General features: G+C 38.5%; 1 protein-coding gene across 1 annotated transcript in view; it reads right to left on the reverse strand.

The window, feature by feature from the left end:
* The window catches only part of kank2 (KN motif and ankyrin repeat domains 2), a 61916-nt gene that overhangs the window by 19946 nt on the left and 28877 nt on the right, over positions 1-13093 (reverse strand). The window lies entirely within an intron of this gene.

The following is a 13093-nucleotide window of genomic DNA, read 5'->3' on the forward strand; positions in this document are numbered from 1 at the left end:
TCCAAAAATAAAGGTTCTGATTGATCAGAGACAGACGAGAACATATTGTAGCATCTACAAAGACAACCCCAAATTTGTGATGATAGTAATTAGAGATGTATGCCGATCGATCGGGTCCGATCACGTCATTTTCAAAGTATCGGAATCGGCAAAAAAATATCGGCCATGCCTTTTTTAAATATATATTTATTTTTTAATAAATCGTTTTCTAATTGTATTTAACATTACAGACATAATATGTTACACTCTGGAGCCTTTTTTTTAATTGGCTAAAGCCTTCCAATCCCTCACCCTACGATTAGAAATATCATGGGAAGCATTGTGGGGAAGCAAGGTAGCAATTGATCTTTTTCCTAACACCTTTTGTTATTTCCCAACGCAGAGAAGATATTAATTGGTAGCACTCCACACAGTCATGGTTCAACTTCCCACCATGCATTTGGGCATGGCTACAATATCATTTACTGAAAGCTCAACAAATACACTAGATGGCAATATTTAGTCACAATATACAAAGTCACAAGTCTTTCTATCCGTGGATCCCTCTCACAGAAAGAATGTTAATAATGTAAATGCCATCCTGAGGATTTATTGTCATAATAAACAAATACAGTACTTATGTACTGTATGTTGAATGTATATATTCGTCCGAGTTTTATTCATTTTTTTCTTAATGCATTGCCAAAATGTATATGATCGGGAAAAATTATTGGAAATGATTGGAACTGAATCTGGAGCAAAAAAAAGCAATCGGATCGGGAAATATTGGGATCGGCAGATACTCCAACTAAAACGATCGGGATCGGATCGGGAGCAAAAAAACATGATCGGAACAACCCTAATAGTAATCACTCAGCAGGAAAAGCAGTACATTTTCAATTAAACCCAGCTACAAGCCTTGAACTTTATATAAAAAAAAAGTTGTCTGAGTGTCTAAAGTTTATGCTAATGCTAACGGGATTTCTACGCTAACGGTACATCAAGTCTGTGACAATCCCTCAGCGGAGACCTTTAAAGGGAACCTCGGACTTAAAGACTTGTATGCTCTAATGAGCCACAATTGTTCCCTTTATTAAACTATGTTATTATTATTTTATTAATATTTAGTACATGTTTTGACTTACGTAGAGCTCCATGTTTTATTGACGCTCGGGGTGATGACGTAGATCAGGGGTGCCCAATCCCGGTCCTCGAGAGCCCCTATCCAGCTTGTTTTCCATGTCTCCCTCCTCTAACACACCTGAATCAACTACCGTAATTTCTGGACTATAAGGCGCACCAGCCACCAAATTTGACATGAAAATGGTATTTGGTCATAGATAAGCCGCACTGGACTATAAGCCGCAGCTGTCCTCACTGTATTATGGGATATTTACACCAAAAGCTATTAACTGGTAACACTTCATTTGACAATTGTGTCATAAGACTGTCATGAAACCAAATGAACCACCATTAAGCTTTGAACCAATTTGGTCCAAAGCCTTATTGTTTTAAAAATCTTCATTTGGCCATCACTGCTCCCTTGGGGGAGACAGTCAACCCCTGCTGCCACCTGCTGTCAACACTGTTGTCATCCAACGTTCCTCCTAGCATGCATTGCGGCGCTACAGATGTAAAAACAATCTAAATTCATGTTCTGTCCTAATTATTTCTTTATTTACGGTTCCAGTTGTTTCATTAATTGCTAGTTATGGCATTTGGTAACATTTTCTTGGATGGTGGTGTCATAATACTGTCATAATTATTACATGACACTGTCATAGGTATTATTGAATGCTTATAATAGATGTCGGTTAGTGTCATGCAGCAAGTTATCTCACTTTTGAATGGATGTAAAAGATTTGAACTGGACATAAATGGAGTTAGTGACATAATATGCAACATGACACATTTTGACATCTGTCATAATAATTCAGTAATGTCCATGATAGTGTCGTGTCATGTCATAGTTATGACGTTCTTATGACAGTCTTATGATGCCGCTGTCAAACAAAGTGTTACCTATTAACCCAAATAAATCATCAAACAAGCCCCACTGGACTATAAGCCGCAGGATTCAAAATGAGGGAAAAAAAGTAGCGGCTTATAGTTCGAAAATTAGGGTAATCAGGATCGTTATCAGGCTGCTGCAGAGCTTGCTGATGAGCTGATCATTTGATTCAGGTGTGTTAAAGGAGGGAGACACGGAAAACAAGCTGGATAGGGGCTCTCGAGGACCGGGATTGGGCACCCCTGACGTAGATTGTCACCGTCACTCGACGAATGTGACTGGGTTACTGCAATTCCTTCTTCGCGGCGAGACGTCAAACTTATGCGCTCATCAGCTAAAAGCGGCGAGTACTTACTATTTGTGTTTTTATTGAATCTTTCGTTACCTTTTCATTGCCTCAAAATACTTGTTGCATGTGTTTCCCTCTCATACTTTTAAGCATAGGCATGTGGTGTTAAACAAGTTCTGAAATAAATTTTTAAAAACCTGACGAGGCTGGCCAATTTATTGGCGATGTTACCACAATAATAACAGTTACTTTAAGTTATAAAGACTGGCGAACGGAGGAGGACCGCCGAGGTCATAGAAGTTCTACGGTCGTATTGCCGAGCCAGTTGAGAGACGCGCAGAGAAGGCTCATATTTTTCTATCATTTCCATCTTCATTTCAATGGTAAACCTCACCTTTTTCCTTTTTTCACCACCTGTACTAACATTCTTGGAACCCATGTTGATTTCTCTCACAAGAAAATCTCCCGTGTATCAGTCTTGCGGGAAAACAAAGAAACTGCGGCGCTGTCATAAATCGTCGTATTTCGAGCATGCCGTCGGATGTAGAAACAAATGCCAGGTCAAATTTTATGTCGGCTGTCGAAAATATCTTGTGTCAAAGCGATCGTATGTCAAGGTACCACTGTATTTTCTTAAGGCATCTTTAGTATGTTCCGTCTGTATGCATCTAAACAAAAGCTGAAAGTGCACGGTAGTACTTTGGGTGTCAAATTCGCCTCTTGTAGACGTTTCGCCGGTGTAGCATATTTTGGCAGACCACAGTTTTTTTTTTTTTTTACTATGTCACGTCTCATCCCGTCTTTCCTGTTCCTTTTGCTTTTGCTGCTCATTTTGTGAAATATCAACAGTGCTGTCATGCTCATTAATATTCCTCTCGTGTTCAAAGGGTTGAACAGATGACATGTTTATGTCGCTTGAGCCATACTCTGTGAGCCCAGCAGCGTAACCATGTGACATCACCGCCCTGCGACGTCAACAACAATGGCGACCTACTAGTTAAACTACCGTATTGGCCCAAATATAAGACGGCCCTGATTATAGACGACCCCCTCTTTTTCAAAACTCAAGTTTGAAAAAAGACTTTTTGAACAACAAATTAATTTTGAAACAAAATAACTACAGTACAACTGAAACAAATGATTATAACAATATATTTGAGAGAAAAAGCATGTTATTTTGCCTCATTCGAATCTTAATATCTGAACATTTAAATATGTAAACCAAAGTGCAATCACATTCGTAAATGAATGGCTTCTGGTTTTTGAAATGTAAATAAACCAATCTATTGTGATAAAACAACAAAATTGCAATAACTGCTTTAACCATCAAAGTGAAGTCTCACTGTAACTGTAGTCTTGAAACAAATCTGAATTAGGAAAAACATTGCAATAAAATAATGCAAACTGGTTAAACTTGAGAGTAGCTGAGATCTATCATGTTGGGGTGTAACGGTACACAAAAATCTCGGTTCGGTACTTACCTCGGTTTTGAGGTCACGGTTCGGTTCGTTTTCGGTATAGTAAAAAAACAAAATGCAAAATACAAATGTGCTAGTTGTTTATTACACACTTTTGTGCTTTCAACAATAGGAACATTAGCCTATACAAAGCTAGAATTCAAAAAGTAGCGGGTATTTAAAGATAATCCAACAACGATTTGCCTTTCAGACCCCGCGTATTGGTCAGCTTTCTTTCTGAAAGAAATAAGTCCTGTGCTAAAAAGAAAAGCAATCCCAATGACAAAGATTTTAACATGTATTTTACAAATGAAATGCCTCAATGAAACATTTTTTTTTTTAATTAACTGTTTTCAAAAGCTTTATTGGTGGATTTTCTAATGTTAAAGCGCCACACAGAAATTAATAAATTTAATTGTGTAAGCAGTATGTGTGTATTATTCTTATTATTTAATTACAGGTGTTTTAGCTCATTTCAATTTATTTTATTTAAATGGGCTATTATTTATTATATTATATGTTTATATTTTACAAATGTTATGTAGTATTCATTTATATTGTATATTTTATGTTGTATAACTTTAGTTCCTATGTGAATATTAGTTCCTAATTGTTTTGTTGTGGTAGGATGGTTATGTATTGAACACAGGGCCGTGGTGGTTATTACTATAGTAGAGAAGACCGCAGTAAATCAACAAAGACAAGTCAACTGTGCCCCGATCTACCACTCAAGAGATCTGATGGACTCAAAAAGTAGGTTACGATTGCATATTACTTTGAAAATCGACCAGATCCTAGCTAGTAGTATTGACGCAGGAGGGACGCGTCTCACGTCAAATAATAAACTGCCGTTCTTTTCACGTGCGTCGCGTTGAGCCGCTTCTAGGACGCATCTAACACGCTGCCGCACTGCGACTGGTGTGCATTGGCTGATTGACTCTATCGCCCGCGTTTCACTGCGTGCTCACGGCGGCCACGTTGTCGGGCTGTTGACGTTTCTGGACTGTCCTACCGTGTTGATCCTCATTATAGTAGAGAAGATGGAGTAAATATAATCTACACAAAGAAACTGTAACCCGATCGAGTCAAAGCCTCAAAAAGTAAGGGTTATATTACGTTAGAAGCTCGTTCGGTATGCGTCCGTTCCAAACCGACTACCACGTACCGAAACGGTTCAATACTATTACATGTACCGTTACACCCTTAATCATGATAGAACATCGCTTCAATGATATCTGGTGCCATTTAGCGTAGTGAATGGGTACAACATCTAGACTGCGAATATAAGACGACCCCACTTTTTCAGTTTTATTTCAATAAAAAAACACCGTCTTATATTCGGGCCAATACGGTAATTTTGCAAATTGTATAAAAACTAAAACATCAAGAGCGGTTTCAATATCAAATTATTTTAACTCATAATAACATTTATCTTTTGAGAACTACAAGTCTTTCTATCCGTGGATCCCTTAAAAGGCTAAAGAAACATTGCATATTCTCTCTTGCCAAGATAAGAAAACAATTCTTACCATGTGTTTCCAAACAAGCAAGATAGCTTCAAACACATCCTAAACTCCAGTGAGGAGAGTGAGGGAGAGGCACAGCACATCTCACATGACCCAAACACCGCTACGATGAGAGCTGACGTACTCCACGTACAATATGAAAATGTCACGCTGATTCAAGCGTTGTGAACATATGACAGAAACTATGTCACATTTCTCATCAGATGCAAACTTGCATTCGTCTCATTATGTTGTTGTCTCCAAGGCCACGTTTTAAGCGCGTCATCGTCATGAGAAAATTGCTCGGCGACAAAGTATTTTCATTATCGTCATTGTTGACGAAAACAACACTGCTGCTTCCCACAAGTTCGTCCCGCATCTTAGTTTGAAGGCTTGGAGAAAAATTAACTGCCTCGGACATTGGGGATGTAATATTTAACTTGATTCCGATACATGAGTGCCAGCGTTGGGACTAGGCCTGTTTAGGGAAAAGTAATGAAATGACCGTTTCTGCTGCGATACAGTAATGCAAAGCACTACTGTGTGGAACATTTTGATAATCATTAAAATCACATCTCAGAAGGCACTTTTCTAGTTCGGGACGTTGTCTCATTTGTGACTTCACTGCACTGTCACTGACTGGTTGGTTAAAAGTAGGACACTCGGAAATGCTGACTTAATGGACTTGGTATGTTTGAAGTCCCAGAGTCAGTTTAATGTCTCGCTGCGATTTCTCTTATCTGTGCCCTTCATCACCCACTCATACCAACACTACTAGATTCACAAGAGAAGCCATTTTGACTTTCCGGCACAGTGTAACACTTGCCACATTTGAAGCAGTTAAAATGCGAGACAGTTCCTGTATTAAATTTGATAGGTTTGATAAGTCAGCCAACCGTATTGGAACACACTCAGAGTGGAATTTGTCTTCCCTGCTTTGATTTGGATGACTTTTCACTTTTCACAACCAGGATTTATGCAGACGGGAAAATGGGTGATGGGAAATACATGAAGACTAAATAGCGATGAGGGATAATCACAATCAAGAATGAAAGCAAAGCGGTTTTGGCTGTGTTTATCTCCAGTGTGGAATTAAACTGTCACACGAATGCTTCATGTTACATACTAGGGGGTGTCCAAACTTCGGCTCACTAACAATTCTTTACTGGCTCGCAGCAACTCATGAAACGATCATTGAATATGGCTCACACAAGAAGCTTAAATTTCACCGACCGTATTTTTTGGACTATAAGTCGCACATGAGTATAAGTCGCACCAGCCAAAAAATGCGCAATGAAAAGGAATAAAACATATGTAAGTCGCACCTGAGTGTATGTCGCATTTTTGGGGGGAAATTTATTTGATAGAATCCAGCACCAAGGACAGACATGTCATCTTGAAAGGCAATTTAAAATAAAAATACAATAGAAAACAACATGCTGAATAAGTGTACAGTATGCTAACATTACATGACGCTAGAAGTTAGATTGGGCCTAAAAAATCCAGCCCGACGCGACCGGCCCGCGGGTATTAAAGCCCGACCCGGCCAGCCGATCAATGAACTTGATTTGCAGACCCGAGCCCGAAAACCCTCGAAATTTTATGTTTTATTTGTTGGCACGAGCCCGAAAAAAAAAACAAAATTCTTTGTTTTATTTTTGAGGACGCAGGAGAAGGAGGAAATGCGGGGATGCGATGCGTGGTTGTTTTTTGTGTGATCACATTTGTGACGACGCCTGTGATGATAACAATTTAAAGCCTGTCTTTTGTAACAAATTCTTCCAGTTAACCAAGACTCAGATGGATATTCAAATTCCAAAATCAAACTCCATTTATGTCTTTTATATTTGTGTGTCTGTTCTACCAGGCGGATAGTGGATTTGACATTTATTTTAATCTCTTTGAGTTGGCAGAAAAAAACATTTTCTCAATGTTTAAATAGTCTACATATTTTTATGATCATTATAAATGCATTTACACAACGAAATAACGCTGTAAAAGTTTGTTAAACATATCCATTCCATACCCCACTCCTACCACTGTTGTTTGCTCTCTAATTCCCGTCTTTAGTTTTTCACGGCGTTCACGTGCGCAGGCATGCACAGCGCCTTCTCCGTTTTATCCAAATTATTTGTTTATTTAACATCCATAAATCGTTTTAGTATAAATATATGAATATATATTTATTTAAAAAAACGTTAGTGAGAGAGAGGTCCGGCCCGACCCGACCGTAAATAATCACACATAAGTCGCTCCAGTGTATAAGACGCATCCTCTGCCAAACTATGAAAAAAACTGTAACTTATAGTCCGAAAAATACGGTACATTCTCTTGCACTTCTCAGCTTTAACACTAGATGGAGCTAATCACTTAACCAGTGCTTCTTCATTAGCTTGGGGGTCAAAACCTGACAACATATTGAAATCAATGTAAGAAACTGTAGCATTTCAGGATTTGTTTTCTTACATACTGTAAATACATTTATACGAAAAAAAAATTCAAATGCGATTATTTATTTTTTTTATACACAAACTAAAAAAAGATAACTTGCGCTATCTCGGTTATGAATTTCTTCATAGACTCCAACATCAGTTGACAAGACAGCTCCCAGACATTGCGCCACGCCTTCCCGTAGGGGGCTGACCCAGGCAGAACCTTGAGTTGGCTTTCACCGCGATTAATTAAAACACACGCTGTGTTCTAACGCCGGATTTAGGTGGAGACAGGACGAAGGTTTTACTGCGGAGTGTCTCAAGAGTGATTTGGTCGAGGATTCAAGGTAAATATTATATTAAATAGCACCATGCATGCACTTTGTACCGTGAAAAAAAATCAATGGATAAAATTAGTGTAACTTTGGCTTGACATATTTACATAAAATGAATGATAACTGCCTGTTTTTTGCTTTTAACCAAGAATGGACAATTTTACGTTCATATCTGCTTTTAACCAAGAATGGACAATTTTACGTTCATATCTATAGAAATTCTGCGATTTAAGCATTTATTTACAGGAATTTTCAACTTAAAAAGCTCTTTGTTTTGTGACAGCCGCCATGTTGGATTTTGTATCGCTACACAATAGCTGAATTCAACCTAAATAAGTCGTGATTGTATATAGAAAAATGCAAATTTTGCTTTTGTTGAGTAAAATTAAGATGATTCTGCATGCTTTCCTCAAGTATGAAGTTTCTGATGTGAAAAATGGGTGACTTATTAGCAGTTGTAATTTTGCACCCCAAAAAAAAAAAGTTGCAATTTTGGGCAAAAAACTTATATGATGTGTTAAAAATTGCCATTGATACTGAAGATATAGGTGATTATCTCTGCATTTGGTGATTTTTGTGCATCTAGCGTAAAATGTGAGAATTTTATATCCATTTTAAGTTTTGTTATACTTGTATAAAAAATAATCGGGATTTTAATAGGGAACGATTTTTAATTTTTTTTATGTCGCTGCTCATGGAGAGATATATTCCTAAGGGAGGTGCCTGTTTAGGTTTTAGGTCACTAGTGGATTTGTTTTTGAAAATATTTGAATTTTAAGTCTTTGGAAATAGGCCCCCTACGGATCGGCCCCAAGCCCCATCAACTGATAGTGAAGTATATGTTTTAGGGCTGTCAAAATTATCGCGTTAACGGGCGTTAATTATTTTTTTAAATTAATCACGTTAAAATATTTGACGCAATTAACGCAGATTACCCGCTCAGACAGATTTAAATGACGGTACAGTTAAACACCACTTGTTAATTGTGTTTTATGGAATTTTGCCGCCCTTTGCTGGCGCTTGGGTGCGACTGATTTTATAGGCTTCAGCCACCCATCAGCATTGTGTAAGTAATTATTGACATCAACAATGGCGGGCTACTAGTTTATTTTTTGATTGAAAATTTTACAAATTTCATTAAAACGAAAACATTAAGAGGGGTTTTGATATAAAATTTCTATAAACTGTACTAAAATTTTTCTTTCAAGAACTACAAGTCTTTCTATCCATGGATCGCTTTAACAGAATGTTAATAATGTTAATGCCATCTTGTTGATTTATTGTTATAATAAACAAATACAGTCCTTATGTACCGTATGTTGAATGTATATATCCATCTTGTCTTTTCTTTCCATTCCAAAAATAATTTACAGAAAAATATGGCATATTTTATAGATGGTTTGAATTGCGATTAATTGCGATTAATTACGATTAATAAATTTTTAAGCTGTAATTAACTTTTTTAATCGTTTGACAGCCCTAATATGTTTTCTTGACCTTTTTCGCTGTCGCAAAGTTTGTTGCAGTGATGTCAGTATAAAAATACAATGTAAAGTAGGAGTGGGAACCTCTTGGTACCTCACGATACGATACGTTTTGCGATACAAGGCTCATGATAACATTGATCTGACGATATAGCGATACAACGATTTTCAGGTCAGGAAATCATTCTAGGATATTCTACAAAAAACTATAAACAGAAAAACAAGCTTCTGCTGTGAATTGGAATGAGTTATCACTAGTAGACGTCCAATTCATTTGAACTGGGAGGGTGGCTGCCATCCCTCCCACTTCAAACGGATTGAACGTCTATGGCCGTCAGTGGCAGCCAATGCCAGGCAATAAGTAGTTTTGGGCCATTTAAGGTCATTTACATGTTGATTTTCAGTTACTTCCTGTTGATGTTGGGGTATTTTATGGGTCACTTGCTGTTATTTTGCGTTACAGAACAGGAAGTGACCTAGGAATCACCCAAATGAATAGGCAGTGACTCAAACTCAACAGGAAATGACCTGTAAATGCCCTAAAATGAAAAGCAAGTGACCTGTAAATGCCCGGAAAATTGGACCAAATGACTGTGAATGCTCTGGTTTTGAATGAACAAACGTACCCAGTCTAAATGGATTGGGCGTCGAGCACCATCAATGGCAGCCTTCTTTTAAAAAAAATTATTTTTTTTTTTAATTGACACCTTTTTAAAACGATATCTCGATTCTTGACAGGAGCATATCGATAACCTTTTGGAATACAAAGTATCACGATTTATCAGCATTTCGATATTTTGTCGCACCCAGAATGTAAAGTGATACCACGACATACGAACACATCGACATAAGACGTAAAATTTGACTCGTCATCTGTCTCGACATATGACGAAATGCTCAAGATACGACGATTTACGACATCGTCGCAATTTTGTTGTTTTCCCGCAAGACGGCAGTACGTCAGATTTTCTTGTGAGAGGAATCATCATGGGTCCGAAGAAGATTTGTGCAGGTCATAGAAGTGGTGAAAAAAGGGAGAAGCTGACGCTCACCATTGAAATGAAGGAGGAAATAACAGAAAAATATGAGCGAGGTGTGCATGCGAGTGAACTGGCTCGACAATACAGTTGGAATACGTCTACGATCTCATCAGGCCATCAGGTATCACTGTATATCGAAATTTCCTTTTGTCTTTGGATTATTTTGTAGCGTAACTCATTTACTATTAATGCTTAAAAATAATTAAATTTCCAAAAACTGATCTTTTTTTCCCTCTGATCCCCTGTTCAACAAATTAAAGTGTAAGAAAAAAAAAAGTTTAGACACTCCTTTTATATACAGAAGAGCTGTCTGTGCGTGTCTATGTATATGTGTGTTTGTGTGTGTTTGTGCATGACTGCATGCATGCGTGTGTGTGGAGGGGCGGATTTGACAGTGGACAGTTGATGAGATATAATTAGAGTGTGCCGCTACGCAGCCAAACATCCTCAACCCGGGCTGAGCGGCGGCCGAGGCTGGATTCAAGTTTGAGACACAAAAACTTTCATCTCTTTTTCCCACATCAGCGCCTTAAAAAGAAAAAGAGAGAGTGAGGAAAAAAAACGCCCACGGCAACACATCTCCCTCCGCATCTGTCTCGCTGGCAGTAATACACTCCCCCGTGTGCACATTCTGCACTGAGAGTTCCATTGAGATGACATGCTAACAGAGACAGCCTGTTCTCACTGAATTTAGTCAGCCTTTAGACAAAAAATGTAGTCATTTAGGGTTAAATCAAAGCCTTTGTTCTCATGTTTGCTATTCTAAATTAGAATTATAATGAACCACTTTGAAAATATACAAAAAGCCTTTTGTTTCACAAGTGGGTGCAGTTAAATCTTTATAAGACAGAAAATGAAAGGAATGGAGCATTATCAACTAAAAGAATTCATACGAGGTGTAGTAAACAGTCCAATCTGTAGATTTCAGCAAAGGCACAATTTACAGGTTTGCTCATTTTAGGGCATTTACAGGTCATTTCCTGTTGAGTTTGAGTCACTGCCAAATCATTTGGGAGATTCGCGGGTCACTTCCTGTTTGTTACCTCAAAATAAACAGGAAGTGACCCATGAAATACCCCAAATACAAAACAAAGTAACTGAAAATCAACAGGTAATGACCTGAAATGGCCCAAAATTCCATCAATGCCCGGCATTGCTTGCCACTGACGGCCATAGACGTTCAATCCGTGTGAAGCGGGAGGGTGGCAGCGAATTCATTCGCTGCCAAATACTTATTCGCCCCACTGTATGTATTAAAGAATATAATTTAAAAATCATTATAAAGAAAGTAAAAAGCAGTTTACGGCATGCCAAACAGAAATAGAGGAAACATGTAGACTTGTATATAATACTAAACAACGTTGTGATGGGAGTCAGTAAACTTTAGCATGCAGTGTACAGTGTATGATTTTTGGAGTGTTTTAGCACTCTTTTAGAGCACATTGAGTATGTGTATGAAGTATGAGGTGCTGGAAAATAGTCTTGAGTGTTTAGACTGGTGTTGAAGATTTCCTAGAATCTCCTTTCATTGAAAAGTGTGTCGAGAAAGGACCTACAGTGGGGCAAATAAGTATTTAGTCAACCACTAATTGTGCAATTTCTCCCACTTGAAAATATTAGAGAGGCTTGTAATTGTCAACATGGCTAAACCTCAACCATGAGAGACAGAATGTGGGAAAAAAAAAAAAAACAGAAAATCACATTGTTTGATTTTTAAACAATTTATTTGCAAATCATGGTGGAAAATAAGTATTCGGTCGATACCAAAGTTGTACCCTTTGTTGGCAATAACGGAAGCCATACATTTTCTGTAACTCTTCACAAGCTTTTCACACACTGTTGCTGGTATTTTGGCCCATTCCTCCATGCAGATCTCCTCTAGAGCAGTGATGTTTGGGGCTGTCGTTGGGCAACACAGACTTTCAACTCCCTCCGCAGATTTTCTATGGGGTTGAGACCTGGAGACTGGCTAGGCCACTCCAGGACCTTGAAATGCTTCTTACGAAGCCACTCCTTTGTTGGCCTGGCTGTGTGTTTGGGATCATTGCCATGCTGAAAGACCCAGCCACGTCTCATCTTCAATGCCCTTGCTGATGGATGGAGATTTTCACTCAAAATCTCTTGATACATGGCCCAATTCATTCTTTTTTTTTTTTACACAGATCAGTCGTCCTGGTCCCTTTGCAGAAAAATAGCCCCAAAGCATGATGTTTCCACCCCCATGCTTCACAGTGGGCATGGTGCAATTCAGTTTCCTTTTGCCTCCAAACAAGAGAACATGTGTTTCTACCAAAAAGTTCTATTTTGGTTTCATCTAACCATAACACATCCTCCCAGTCCTCTTCTGGATCATCCAAATGCTCTCTAGTGAACCGCAGACAGACCTGGACGTGTACTGGCTTCAACAGAGGGACACGTCTGGCAGTGCAGGATTTGAGTCCCTGGCGGACCATTGTGTTACTGATAGTAGCCTTTGTTACTGTGGTCCCAGCTCTCTGTAGGTCATTCACTAGGTCCCCCCGTGTGGTTCTGCGATTTTTGCTCTCCGTTCTTGTTATCAT

Source organism: Corythoichthys intestinalis, chromosome 16, assembly GCF_030265065.1.
Source record: "Corythoichthys intestinalis isolate RoL2023-P3 chromosome 16, ASM3026506v1, whole genome shotgun sequence".
Classification (NCBI taxonomy): domain Eukaryota; kingdom Metazoa; phylum Chordata; class Actinopteri; order Syngnathiformes; family Syngnathidae; genus Corythoichthys; species Corythoichthys intestinalis.